Source organism: Melozone crissalis, unplaced genomic scaffold (genome assembly GCF_028551555.1).
Source record: "Melozone crissalis strain CALT ecotype California unplaced genomic scaffold, PUWL_Pcris_2 ptg000420l_1, whole genome shotgun sequence".
In the NCBI taxonomy this organism is placed as follows: Eukaryota; Metazoa; Chordata; class Aves; order Passeriformes; family Passerellidae; genus Melozone; species Melozone crissalis.
The window spans coordinates 377683-392173 of record NW_026536150.1 but is presented as its reverse complement, the minus strand read 5'-3'; the positions used below and the strand labels follow the sequence as shown (position 1 = coordinate 392173).

The window sequence follows — 14491 nt, the reverse complement described above, 5'->3', positions numbered from 1 at the left end:
CATTTATATGGTGGGTTTTTATAGGCAATACGTTTTTTAATTTAGGTAGTGATATTTTTTAGTATTTTAATAGTTTAGGTTTTTTATTTTCATGGTTTTAATTATTTTTTTTTAATTTTTTCAAGTAACTTTTCTAGATGATAGGTTATTATTTGTGCATTAGCATAAAGGTAGAGCTTTGGGGACTTTTTTTAGTACTGTTTAGGGTCAGTTGTACAGTTTTGAGTCTCGTGAGTTGGTTTGATTTAATTTTTACTGGGTGTTTGTTTTTATTAGCAGTTGTGTCATTTTCAAGGTGTATTTGAGTTTTTTGGGGTTTTTGAGATAGTGGTTTAGGAGGAAGTTTATGATGAGAATGTGCGGAGGTTTTGGGCTACTTTATAGTGGGATGTAAAATTTATTGACAGTTAGGTTTATTTGAGTTTTTATTAGGGTTCAATGACATTGTGGGACGTTTGTTCCGTTAGTAATAGCAGTGGGTTTTGTTTTGATGCGCTGCGATGGGACGAGCGCGTGCTGTGTGCCGGTGCTGACAAAGGTACGGTATTGTTGTGGTTCTGGTGCGTGGGGTTAATAAACTTGTATGGTTTAATATAGAGATGAAAATAGAAATAAATATAAATTTAAAAATAAATATAACATTAGAGTGGTAAACATAAATATAGATAACAGATACATACATAAAACTGTAATACGTGGTATATAATTGTAACATCATATAGATAAATGATAGTCTATTATATATATATATATACACAAAGATATATAAATGTAGATAGTTAATATGAAAATATTTAAATGGAGTTAAATGGGGGGGTGTTACTAGGTTATAGGCTGGGGTTTTTAAATAAATGATAGAAATAAAATATCAATTCAGATATACAAATATATATACAAATACAAATCTCTATAAATATTTAATTTAAATAAATATAAGTAAAAGAAATCTATAATACAGAAAATACAGATCTATTATTATATTAGAAGGTATTCTCTCTAATATATATAATATCTATGAATAAAATAAATAAAAATATCCATATGAATATCATTATAATTTTGAAAAATAAATTTACTTCCTACATTTTAAATCTGGTTCACATAAAGGGGTGTCCTTGCTTTTCATTTGGTTAGAGGCAGGAGTTTTATTTGAAATAATATAAGTAATATAGAAATGTGGATCTTAAGATAGAAATATTTAATAAATATATAAAGAGAAATTGCTAAAATATGAATATAAATTTATATATAAATATATGTAAGTAACATGAAGAGTTGTAGTGTAGAATGTAAATAACATTATACAGCAATGTAAATTATAAATGGGAATATAAATATAAAAATATGTAAATATAGCTTAAAAGAAAGGGAATGTTTTGGCTTTTATTTAAGTAGAGGCTGGGGTTTTATTTTGAATATTATAAGTGTTCCAGACGTAAAAATCTTGAGGCAGAAATATTTAATCAATATAAAAAATATGAATAAAAATATATAAAAATTCATAAATAACTACTCGCATCAGATGTAATATAGAATATAAATTTATTTTTAACTTGACATTGGTAAAGATAAATGTATAAGTAAGCAATAGACATTAATATACATTATAAATACAAATATGAATATAAAAATTGAATATAAGGATAAAATCTATTTAAATATTGTTTAAAAAAAGGGTTGGGGTTTTATTTATTCTTATTGTGTTTAGAGGCAGGGTTTTTATTTTAAATAATATGAATGTAGATATTATTGTCATATTTCTAAATATTGAGATATACAATCAAGATCTAAATATATATATAAACACAAAATCTAAAGAAATACAAATAATAGGAAGAGATGTAATGAAGAATACAAATAACAGCATACATAAGTGTACATTTTAAATGTAAATGTGAATATGAACCTGAAAACTAGAATTTTAAAAAATATTTAAATACAGTTGAGAAGAAAGGGGTTCTTTTTGGCTTTAATGTGGATGGAGGCAAAGGTTTTATTTTAAATAATGCAAGTGTTACAGAAGTAAAAATCGTAACAGAAATATATACTTACCATGTAAAAATACGTATAAAAATACACAAATAAATTTAAGTTTTAGGGATATATGCAATATGGAATAGAAATGTATTTATAAAAAGAAACGTATAAATGGACAGTGTACATCAATGTACATTGTAAATAGAAATGTGAATATTAATATGAAAAAATATTTTAAAAAATATTTAAATATTTTTTAAAAGAAATAATTGGGTTTTTTGTTTTTTGTGTTGTGTTTTGTTTTGTTTTGTCTTTTATCCTATTAGATTAGAGGCAGAAGTTTATTTTTCCTCTTCGCGGTTGTTTTGGGGCATTTATTTCAGAGCAGTTTTCGGCGGGGGCCGCCCCTGTTCTTTTTCGCTGCCTTCCCTGCCCGCAGCCCCGAGGCGCGCTGCGCCCCCGGCTGGGGCGTGCGGCAGTGCTGCCGCCTTGTGGGCAGAGCGCGGTACTGCAGCCCTGCACCGAGAGGCCGCCACCTTGGGAGTGGCGCGTCGCGGATGTCGCGGACTTTTAATTGACCTTCTCAGCATGGCGGCGAAAAGGGCGTGGAAGTGGAGGACCGGGGTGGGTGTAACTGGACTGCCTGCACGAAATACCGACGTCATGGCGGCCCCGACGGATTTTTCTGTGGCGTTTCATGTGTACCTGACACACGGTGTGGGCTCAGCGGCACCGCGGGCGGGCGTATTTTGGCGGGTTTGTGCCAGGCATCTGGGTTAAACGCCTCGCTGTGCCGGGGTCCTCTGACGGCCTCCTTCCCGCCCTGAGGAAGCCGAGCCGGGCCGAATTGTTCCGAAGAGCCGAGGGTGGCCGAAAACAGCCGACTTGAACCGAAGAGCCCAGGGCGGCCCAAAATAGCCCAGTTTACACCAAGAGACCATGATAGCCGACTGGAACCGATAGCCGAGTGTAGCCGGCACTGGCCGCATTTAGACAATGTGCCCAATATGACCGAGTTTAGCCGAACCGTGCCGAGTTCGGCCGAAGAGCCGAACTGAAACGAGTTTAGACCAAGAGCCGAACCAAGCCGAATTCAGCCGAGTTTCGTTAAACAGAACCGAACGACGCCGCAGTGCTCTGCCTGCAGTGCGCCTGTGCAGACGGCAGGGATCGCTGTGCCTGCAGTGCTCCGGGACAGACGGCAGGGGGCGCTGTATAAAGTAAGTAGAAAATATCAACTCTCTATAAGAAGGAATAAAAGCTCTATGTCACGTGCAGCAGTAGAAAATTTCAGGCTCCCAGGGAATAAATAGTTTTCTTTAAATCCTTTTCGTTTTGGAGTTTTTTTTTTTTACTCCCAGGTAGCCTGAAAGTTTCTACTGCTGCTTTTTTATTCTAAAGCTAGAAAGGTAAACCAAGATCAAAAATACAAGAAAGGGAAAGGGAAAGGCAAAGGAAAGGAAAGGAAGCGGGAGAACAAGAGGGAAGGGAAGGGGTGAAAAACAGAGTGAAAAAAGAAAAAAGGGTTGGAGGGAAAAAGAGAGGGCATTCGGAAGGAGCGGTGCTGCCTCAGGTCCTTCCCCGCCCAGGGGTGAAGGTCCCGTTTGATGCCCGGGAGGGACTGCAGGTCCTGGTGGTGGGGGACGGAGCCGTGGCTGTCAGCCCGAGACTACAACTCCCGGCAGGCCCTGCTGCCGGCGCGGCGCGTGACGCAACGGCTGACGCGGCACATGAGTGGCTGGCGTGCCAGGCGGCCGCGCGGGGCTGTGCGCGGGCAGCTCCCGGCGCCTCTCCCGCGCGGGACGGCGACGCTGGACGGGCGAAGCCTCCGTCCGGCCGCCCGCACGGCGCCGAGCAGCGCGGAAGGAGCGTCCGCGGGGTTCCTCGGCCTCACTCAGCGGTGCCGGGGGCGGGGGGCGGGGCGGTGCTTTGCTGCCGCGGGCCGGGAGCTGCAGGAGCCGCCCCGGGCGAGCGGCGCCGGGCGCTCCCGCGATCCCGGTGGGGCGGCTACCCTCGGGCTGGCGGAGGCGCAGCAGCCCCCGAGCTGCAGCCGTCTCCCTCTGGCTGCTGCCGGTGCTGCGGGCGGAGGCGGCTCCGCCGCGTGTTGGGCGTTGCGAGCAGAGAGCGCTGCGATATCGCGTTAGTGCTCGTGGCTCTTTGTTCCATGAAAACGGATGGAGCAGCGCTGACCAGTAAACCCAGAGATGGCCAGGAGAATGCCCAGCGCAAGGAGCAGGCTGGCTGTATGCTTCGGATGGCACAGGTGCGGTGTGCAAACTCACCCCTTTCCGCCCCTGCCCTCCCGAGCCCCAGGGAAAATGTTTTCCAGCATTTTCGAGCTTCTGAAAGACAAAACTTGTGATTTGACACTAGCATCCAGAAAAGGTTTCTGTCTAGGTTAGCAAATGCCTAAATTGTTCTTGGTTACATCCCATGACCGGATTTAGGCAGTGAATTTATACTGCTTTTAGGATTTTCTTGTACAATGGTGAGAAAATAGGCAGGTCTGATAGTGGTTTCACTTTTTTACTACTTCACGTTCCGTAAGATTCTTTTATCCAAGCACTTGTTTTAAAAATCTACTGTAGGCGTTTATGGTTCACGTTTTTTTTCTTTGCAGCACCCGTGACTTCTATCAAAACTCAGTCTGTGAAATTTCTGGGGAAAACCCTTTTGTGTCCTGAAGGGTTCAAACTCTGTTGAGGATCCAGTTATCAGTTGCTCACCTGGATGGTTCCAGATCCCAAAGGTAACACTTTTACTCTTGCCCTGTAGTTTATATCTATTGCATTTTTGTTATTTTGCAAGATTTTTTGTCTTTGCAAAATATTGTTCTTTTCACTCTTTGGAGCCTCTCCGATTGTTCTTTGGCGTAGTACCACCCCTTAGGACACTTGGCTGCTGTCCTAAAGGAGATGGTCGCTAGAATTGTAAATTCTGGAGAGTTTGTAAGTCTTCTGTCCCCAAGGAGGTATCATGCTTTGTTTACTTTTGTTCTGTTGGTTAGGCGCTGCTTCTCATTGCAAGTATGAATTTCAAACTACCCTGTTCTTTTTTTAACTGTTTTCCTGGCTCTCTCCGTACGGCAGGGAAAGACTCTCGTATCCTTGTCTTCAGGCTCGGTGCTGTCCACGAAGATACGGAGACTAAAAAAATCATAAGAAGCAAAATATGACTGCAGGGAAAACAAGCTGGAGAGAACAAAAGGTGATATTGTTATCCTTACCCTTTATTAGAAACATCCACTGTGCTTTGATGCTGGCAGCTGCCAGGGGCTTGTTAGCTCTTTTTAGGCAGGTGTAGGTGTTCAGTTGCAGGTTTTTTCTCTGGACAAGTCAGTTCAAACTTTGCTAAGCTTATATTTGCAGATTACTCTCTAGCACAGTCCAGCATGACATTTTTGAATGCTGTAAAAAAAACATGTTACTTGGAAATTGCTAATGATGAGAAGCTTTAGGGGAAAATAAGATTTCAGGGTTGGGAGACGTGAGAAGAATTTTGTGGGGATGTTAGACTGAAATAAAGCACACTGTAGGCTGGACTGGCACGCTGGCAGGTCCCCTATTAAACAGTAGTGCTTAGATTAGCCTGGGGGTTGCCCATTGTTTCTGTAGAAATCAGTGTTTTCCTGGTCTTCAGAAGTAAGCTGCTTTGAAAAGCTGGAAGGTGCAGCATGGTGACAATCCGTGTGCTCTGGATTAAAAGTAGATTTCAGAAGGGTCCTAGGCTTTTGTCTTTTCCTAGAAGTCGATGTAATCCTATTGAGGAGTTTTTAATTCTGTGCTGTCACGTCATCGATCAGGGCCCTGTCGTACTAATCATCATACAGATACAAACCAAAAAATCGGACCCTGTCCCAACCACTTAGAGCCCAGAACACGATTTCCTCGGGCTGCCATTTGTGTGCCATCGGCACTCACCACGGAAGCGAGCTGGGGATTGTTGCAGCTGCTGGGAACAAACCGCTCTTCGTCCCACAGGAATGGAATTGGGACGACGCCTCGGCCAGCCCCTCTCTGCCATCGTCTCCTGAATCTGCAGCAGAGCAGTTCCGGTCCATCCGGGCACGTGTAATCCAGTTCCTGATGATCTGAGTGCACGGAGCAGCACTCCGCTGCTGTGGGGGGCTCAGGGAAGGCAGAGTGTGCGTTGTCATCTTCCTGAACCTGCAGACGAATCCAAGTGAGAAGCCACAGGGTGGAAATCAGTCGCATATATGCTAAACAAAACTTGCAGGTTTTTTTTAAGAATTGTTTCTGCTTGTTCTTTGTTGTGCTTCAGCGCTTTGAAAACCTCTCTTTAAAATCAGTTCAATTCATCAGTTGAACCTTTGTTTGCAGACCCTCAGTGAGCAGAATTTGTTGCAGACTCAGTGCACGCTGTGCCGGCCTCCCGGGAGTGTGAGGGGCTCACGTGTGCTACTTTTTCCTTTAGGACGCTCTGAGGTATTTATTCCTTTTGGGATACATGATGAGAATTGCCAAGAGAGGTAGTTACAAGGTATGACATGGGGAAAAAGCCTGTGTGGTTGGAATGTTGTTGCTGTCAAAAGTTAATTTTTCCTTCTTTCTTAGCCAGTAGTTAGCTTTTTGCTTAATTTTTGTGGTATCATTATTTTATTGTTTAAAAAATGGCTTCAAAATCACTTTGGTGGTTGGTGTTGGCCACCAGTACCTTGTTCAGATTTGCCTATTTGCTTGTAGCTAAAATGTTCGCATCCTGTTTATCATTCTATTTAAGAAACTGCTGCCCAGCCAACTAATAACTGAATACCCATCTGTCTGGGACACGGAGAGAGGATTTAGGTAACGTCTTTGTTCCCAGGAAAAGGTTCCAGTGTAGTTTCTAAATAGAGGAGAAGGGGATGAAGACGCGGGGCTCTGATGCCATTGGGGCACCCCAAGGACCCCAGGAGAGGGAGCCCCGCTGCAGTGCAGGAGCAGGTATGTTCTCATGTAATATTGAACAAATTATAAATATAAAGATGACAATTATAAGCATGAAAATATTTTTTAAAATAGTTAAACAAAGTGGGTTTTTTCATTTGTCAATAGGCAGTGTTTTGATTGTAAAAATTATAACTACAAATAATATAAAGGGAGAAATCTAAGTATAGAAATATAAATATATACAGATATATATAAAATTTAAACCTATAAGAAAAAATTAGTTGTAGCAGTAGATGTGATACCTAATATAAATAATAATTTAAATACTTTCCTAGAATTTTCTATATATTATATATAATTATGAATATAATGCATCAAAAGAAACGATGAATATAAATGTGAATCTAATTATACAAAAGTATAAAAATATTTCAATATCGTTCAAAAGAAGGCTTTTTTGTGTTTATTTGGTTAGAGACGGAGGTTTTATTTGGAATAACAGAAGTAGAAATCTAAATATAGAAATATACAGTCAATAAAGAAAGGTATTTATAAGAACACGAGTGAACGACGCCGCCTTCGGCCGAATGGAACGAGCTCAGCCGAACCAAGGCGAGACCGGCCGAACCTGACGGGCTCGAGCGAACCGAGGCCAGGCTTGCGAGGCTGCCTGAACGGAGCCGAGCTCAGCCGAACCGAGCCCGCCGCTCTCGTGCGCGCTAATTAGCACGAATGCGGTCACAGCCCAATGAGCTCCTGTGCCACCCCGCGCTCCTGGTCGTGTCGGTGCGATGGCCGGGCCGCCCGCAGGACGCGGCAGCAGGAGAGCCCTGAGCCGGGCGAGTTTAACGTGAGGCGGCGCCGCTTGCCCGCCGTCGGGGAGGCGAGCCGAGCCGAGCTCAGCCGAACGCGCAGAGAGCGGCTCCGAGTTGGGCCGAAGCGCGCCGAAGGGACGAATGCAGCCGAATGCGGCCGCCAATAGGCGAGTTTAACCGACAATAGCTGAGTTTAGCTGAAGAGCCGACTGGAGCCGAGTGACTCCGGAGCGAGCCGAGCTCCCCCGAGCGCAGCCTCCCGGGCAGGGCGAGGCGCCGGGCCGGGCTCGGGGTGCAGCCGGGGTTCTGTGAGGCTTCCCCGCCTGTCCCTCTCTCTAGCCCTCCTTCCTTCTCCCCGTATTCGCCTTCTCTCGCTCCCTTTCCCCCATTCCCTCTCCCCCCACAAGCCCGGCTCCTTCCTGTCCAGCCCCTTCCCCCCTGCTCCCTTTCTGTTTCCCGTTTCTGCCTCCCCTGTCCACCCTCCCTCTACCCCCCTCGCGGGCTTTCGCTTCCCGTCCCGCTTCCCTGCACAGCCCGCCCTCCCTCGCCGCCCTTTGTCATGCCCTGCTCTCGCTCCTCTCTTCCGGTGCCCGCTTTCCTTCTTTGCCGCGCAGCCGCGGGGCTCGGGGTGCCGGAGAATGAAGGCCCGAGGGTATGGGGATTCATCAGTGGTGCTGTTAACACAGTCAGAATGGCTCAGTGACTCTGTGCCAGGCTAGTGTGGCCTCAAAGGCTGCCCCTGCTGCTGGCAGAGTGTGTGAAGCGTCTGCTGAGCGGGCAGCGGCATCCCCCCGAACACCTTCTCACAGCAGGGACGGAGATGGAGCCAGCCCAGCGCGTGGAAATGGATCTCTCCAGCTGAACGCTCAGGTGAAGCGAGCAGAGAGCGTGCCCAGCATGAACCAGGTGAGCTGCACGTCTCCAGGGTAATGATTCTTGCACCTTTAGAGCCACAGTGTCGCTGAGCTTTTTTTTTCCCCAGGCTTTCCATCACCTCTCAAAGAGACGAATGCTCCCCTTGGAGGCTGCTGTGCCCTGTGCCCTGGGGAGCCTGGCAGGTGGCCCCGTTGGTGAGAGGAGGGCAGCTGCAGGCAGGCAGCTCCCAGGAAAACACGGGAGTTTCAGTGGTTTCTGATGCCTGAGGAACGGGGAGATGGCGTGAGCTGAGCAGGAGTTAAGCATGGTCGTACAGAGGCCTGGCTGTTATGATTTAAGATTGCTTATTGAATATCTGTAGTTTCTATAGATATTTGTATATCTGTCCAAGTAGGATATAGAGCCTTGTGCAGGAGAAAAAGAACTCTTGATGTAAGATATGACCTGGGGGAGGCATCATGCCAGGCTATCCCTTCCAGATTTGGACGGCTTCAGTGTCTTGTGTGGCATGATGGGAAGTTTTGAAAATTAAGATTTCCTCTTTGGTGCGGGTCAGATGGGTGACGCCTGGCAGCTCGTGCACTGCCACTGTGCTAACCTGTGTGCCTCTCCTTCCCTCCCTGCTCCACAGGCAGCGCAACACGGGAGCAGCAGGGAGAGCTGGCTTTGTCCTGGAGGATCCAGGAGCTCGCGGTGGATATCTGAGCCTGCAGCTCCAGGCTGCCGCAGGACGCAAGGGCTGCACACACCCAGAGCGTACAGGTACTGTCACAAACGTGGGCTGTCGTGGCTGAGCCCTCAGGAGCTGGCGGTGCCAGCTGGGAGAAGAACAGTAACTTCCAGCCTTTTCTTTTGTCTGCGTTTCCCGTGTTCAGTCAGTCTGATTACTTCTGGGCATTTGCCCAGCAGGGTGTGAAATGCTTCAGGGGCTAAAGGGGGCAAAAAAGGGAAACACAAACTATAATCCAAATCTCAGGAGGGAGAAGACATCTGTCAGGACAAACTCTTAAGAGAAATGGGATGAAGAATACTTGTTTACTCAGTCTTTGGTATCTGTAGCTAGTTCAAAGAGGTCTCCCAGTCCTTCCCATTAGCAGAGCAAAGGAAGAACAGCAAAGCCCTCAGGCTAAGCCATTAAAAGCAGCAGCAGCAGCAGCAGCTTTGTGTGCTGGAGTGTGGCAGGCATTCCTAGGTTTGCTTTTTGGTTTTGCATCTAGCACTGGTAGAGGAAAGTTCTTTGCAAGGTGATAGTTCCAGCCTTGTATTGAAATGTGAGCAAAGAGGAACTTTGTCAGTTGGATTGGGGTTTATTCACAGCACTTGTAAACAGAGTTAACATTCAGATAACATGTGCAGGGAGTGTGTGCTCTGGGTTAGCACAAGTGACAAAGGAAGTGGGACAGGGACAGGGCACTTTTCCCTTCAAGGTACTGTCTTTCTCTGGAAGAATGATGTGAGAGCAGAAAAGTTGCAATGGCATTGCAGTTCCCTGCACAGAATATACCCAGGGAGGTGAAGCACAGCCCAGTGGTGCCATTCACCTGCGCCCCAACGGGGAGCATCAGTGAAGTGAGGAGGACTGAGGAGCTCTCCCCTTGAGCAATCACAACAGTCATGTCAACGAGTGTCACCCTTTTCCAGACCACTGGCATGTGCTTGGGGACAATAACCTGTGTTTTTTACAGCCAGGTCTTCTGAGCCGCTGCTCACTGCTCACAGTGAAAAGAAACTTGTCTACAGGCACTCTGCAAAATTGCCACCTCAGATGCCACTGAAGCACAGCTTTGGCTTTCAGGCATCTCCCCTGCAAGCTGTCCCTTGCGGCGTTTCCGCACTGGATTCATTGTAAATTCATTCCTCCCGTTTTTTATTTGTAATTTCCAAAGAATATCAGTCGACTTTTACAGCCTCTTCAGGGCTCCCCAAGCTTCATACCACACCTAAATGCTCGTTTTCACTGCCTGAAGGGCTTCTCTCACCTGAGTGATTCTATGAATTTGGCCTGTACTTCAGCTTAAGGGGAAAGCTGTACATTGATTGCATTTTGGAGAAAAAGATTTGACCGTCCAGCTGTAAATTTATCTTGTGTTTTGCCTTCCAGGTTCGCTCGTGTTGTAATTTGCAAATGGCACGGCAAATGCCACGAGAGCAGCTGGTGAAGGTGGCTCAGAAGCAATGACAAGAATGTGCTGCAAAGTTGGGTCCAGCAGTCCAGCTTCCCGACACGGTAGGGCAGGCACACCTTTTGATAAAGCATCAAACGCTGTAGTTTTTATTCTTGGTGTTTGTCTGTGCTCCCATTCTGATCACCCCTTGAAGTATTATTTTTCAAAATGATATCTAGGAGAGAAATCATGTTTTTTCAGGGGGAGCCATAATTTTCATCTGTTCCAAATGCACCAGGTGTGTTTTAAGGCCTGCACACACAGCAAGAGCCGCAGAGCTTGTTGTGCAGTTTCCTGCAGCACTGATTTATTCTGTATTCCAGTAACCATGCCCTGGGCTGCCAGCCAGGCTCAAGGCCAGGAGCGGGAGGAGCAGACCCGAGAGGTGCTTTGGGTGGAGCCCAGCCAGGTTTCAGGCAGCCCGCAGAGTCTGCCCTTGCAGTCCACACCGGTCTGCTGTTGCCATCTGCTGGAAAAATCCCTAATGGATATTTCCAAAGGTGGGGAGGAGCATCCGCTCCTGTCACGGACCTGCTGGGGGCTCTTTGCCCTCTGGCTCCGTGCGCTCTGCCCAAGAACAGCGTGTGCAGCAGGCTGTCACCGCTCTCTGCAGGGCGAAGCACCTTCAGCCAAGGTCAGTGCAAGAGCAAAACAATCCTGCCAGCAAAGCCTGCTACTAGAGAGGCAAACAATGATCCTTCCAAAGGAATTCATCCTTCTTCTCCCTTACAACTCTCCTGTGTCATCGCACCGCAGAATGGTTTGGGGTGGAAGAGATCTTGAAAACGACCTAGTTCCACCCCTGTCCTGGGCAGGCTCACCTTCCTCTGGGCCAGGGTGCTGTGCTGCCGCAGATCAGGTGGCAGATCTGTGGAAATTGTAATGATATTATTAAGGCGTGTCTCTCAGTGCCTTGCCATTCGTGAATCCCGAGGCTTCGCTTGTTCTAGTTTAGCTTTCTGATGTGGAGGAGCAGAACTGCCAACTGATATGGATTTTGGTGCTCTCTGTGGAATGACGTCATGTAAAATTTCTGTCCCAGGAATGCTGTCACAATGGCTCTGCTCCATAAAGAATGACACGGCCTGACTGTCAGCAATTTTTGCTTCTGCAATAGTCTAAAAACGCTAAAATTTGAACACTGCTTATTATTTCAAAAGAGAATGTTTTAAAACTGGAAGTGATAGCTGAAATTACGCCTGAAAGGTAGCAAGAGCAAATACATAGAATATTTCTCCCTGTTTGTAGATATACTTTTCATTCAAAATTCTGCTGATGGGGATATGCTTTTATGTATTTAGTGACTTTACAGATTTATTCCCCGAGTTTTTTGAGTTCATAGAATCATGGAATAATTCAGGTTGGAAGGGGCTCTAAAGATCACCTCGTTCCAAGCCTGCTGCCGTGGGCAGGGACACGGTTCCATGGATCAGGTTGCTCTGAGCCTGATCCCAGAGCACCAATGAGCCTTGGAACACTTCCAGGGATGGGGCAGCCCCAGCATGTGTGAGCAACCTGTGCCAGCCAGGTGCCAGAGGAGGAAGAAAGCCCTTCCCAGCTGGAGCAGAGGCTGCTGCAGCTTGGCGCAGCCTCGTGTCACCGAGCGTGTGAGACAGAAGGGCCCTTCCCGTGGAGGGAGAACGGCACTGGAAGATCTTTTTTGGGGAGAAGCGGAGCAATGGAACGCCAAAGCAGCCTTCAGTTCTTGCAGCAGAGTTGGGAACAACTGGAAGCAGGAGCAGAGCTGGCCTGGTGCCTGGCAGCTCTGCAGGCAGTGGGGATGGAGAAGGTGCAGTTGTCTGTCTTCTTGGCTGAGTCTTGAAAAATGAGGCACTTTCCTGTAGTTCCTTTTCAAGCATTACGTGGCAGTTGCCCCTAGAAGTCCAAAGGCAGCTGTTTTCTTAGCAGGAGGAAGTCAGGAAGAGGCAAAGCAGGCAAAGACATCAGATAAGTCTGGATAAAAATCTTGGCTAACCTGTTTTTTCCCCCTCCTCCAAACAGGCAATTCTGAAGCGCTGAGCAGAGATCTGCCCCCGGGAGGCAGAGCAGAGCCGATCTGTGAGAGCTGACACGGGAGCTGTGGTGAGGACAGCTGCTCCCCTGCCTCGGTGTGGGACCTGCTGAGCTGCCGTTCCTGTGCTGGGAGTGTTTCTCCTCTCATGCAGGCAAGCCAGAGAGCTCCGGGGAAGGAGCAGGTAAGGTTGAAGTGCCGAGATCTCCCCGGTAAGAAGTGACGTGACAAAAGGAAATGGCCTCAAGTTGCAGCAGGGAAGGCTCAGATTGGCTTTGAGGACCAATTTGTTCACTGAAAGGGTGGTCAGGCGTAGGAGCGGGCTGCCCAGGGCAGTCCCCATTGCTGGAGACATTTGAAGCATGGCAAGATGTGGTGTTTAGGGACCTGATTTGGGTGGGGGCTTGGCAGTGCTGGGGCAGCAGCTGGGCTCGATGGCCTTAGAAGGCTTTTGCAGCCTAAAGGATGCTATGGTTCTGGAAAGCCTCGACCCCTCTGGCTCCGACACAGCACCTGGATGCTGACAGAAGGAGGCTGGTCATGGAGCCTGGAGGTGCCTGTGCCACAGGGAGGGAGAGGGCAAGGCAGCGTCACCTGCAGGGAGGGTCTCGTCCCCAGAGAGCGGCCAGTGACTCCATCCGTGCCCGGGGCTCTGGGTGCACCCTCGGGGTGGACACCTGCCCTCAGGTTTCCCTCTGGGCACCCGGGGAAGGAACCAGGTCCATCTGTGTGGCAGCTCCAGGGCCTGCAGGCTCTGGGGCCCTGCAGCCGTGCGCCCTGTCACAGGGCGGCAGGGACGTGACACTGGCCGGCCGCGCCGCTGGCCTGGGATCCTTGCTGCTTTCCTCCCGATCCCACATGGCTGTAGCAGCAATCTTGTGTCTTTTCTTTAAAAGTGTCCTTGGGAGAGTTCAAAGAGAGGGTAATTAGTTATGTCAAAGCCTACATATTTGACCTGTTGGCACTCAAGAGAAAAGACAAGAACCTGCTTGGCATCCTTGTGCCTGGAAGTCATTGTGACCCAGGGAAGCGAGGAAGGGGCTGGCCGAGGTCACTGAGGCTCTGAGATGGAGGTGAGTTTGCATTCCAGTTGATTGGAACGGAGGCTCATCAGAAGTTTCCTCGGCTATCCAAGGCACAGAGCCCTGGAGCCAGGTGAGCCTGAGCTGCTGCACGCTTGCTGTGAGCTTTGGGGTGAGGGTGCATCGTTGCAGGCCTGGGATGGATTGAAATGCGCTAAGGAAAGCGGAGGGAGGGAGGGAAATGCTCTGTTAACTTGTGCCAATTCTTCTGTCAGACTCATCACGGCGGGACAGCGTGAAGACTGAAAGTGTGAGAAGATGTGGAGGGGAACAGAGAATCTGATGGGAGCAGCGAACGAGCATGAGTGCAGGAGTTTTGCTTTTTGCTTGGATGTAAACTCAGGGGTTGAAAGGAATTTGGGAGTGAGAAGGGACATTTCAGAAGGAGAAGAAGAAAAAGAGGTTGTTGTTGTTGTTACAGTCCTGGCAAAATCTTTTGTTCCAGCTAATAAAAGAAGTTAGTTTAAGAAATAAAAAGAAAAAAATGTAGTGTTTTTTTTTTACTTGACTATTATATTCATTGGTGGTATATGGTGTGTTGTTTTATTTCTTGGTATTATTAACTCTGTGTAAATTGTTTTTTGAGTGAAGCTGACTTTCTGGATGGGTTGGTTTGTATTTGAGGCAGGATTAATTTCAATGGGATTCTTTCATAGATTTCTGATCGGTTTTACTG

At 47.2% G+C, this 14491-nt stretch overlaps 1 long non-coding RNA gene across 1 annotated transcript; it reads left to right on the top strand.

The window, feature by feature from the left end:
• The first annotated feature begins 4612 nt into the window (after positions 1 to 4612).
• On the top strand, positions 4613 to 14254 carry LOC128950085 (uncharacterized). The gene is made up of 3 exons (XR_008484312.1): positions 4613 to 4726; positions 5067 to 5184; positions 14031 to 14254. It is a non-coding gene; the product is annotated as an uncharacterized LOC128950085 (long non-coding RNA).
• Positions 14255 to 14491: the final 237 nt, after the last annotated feature.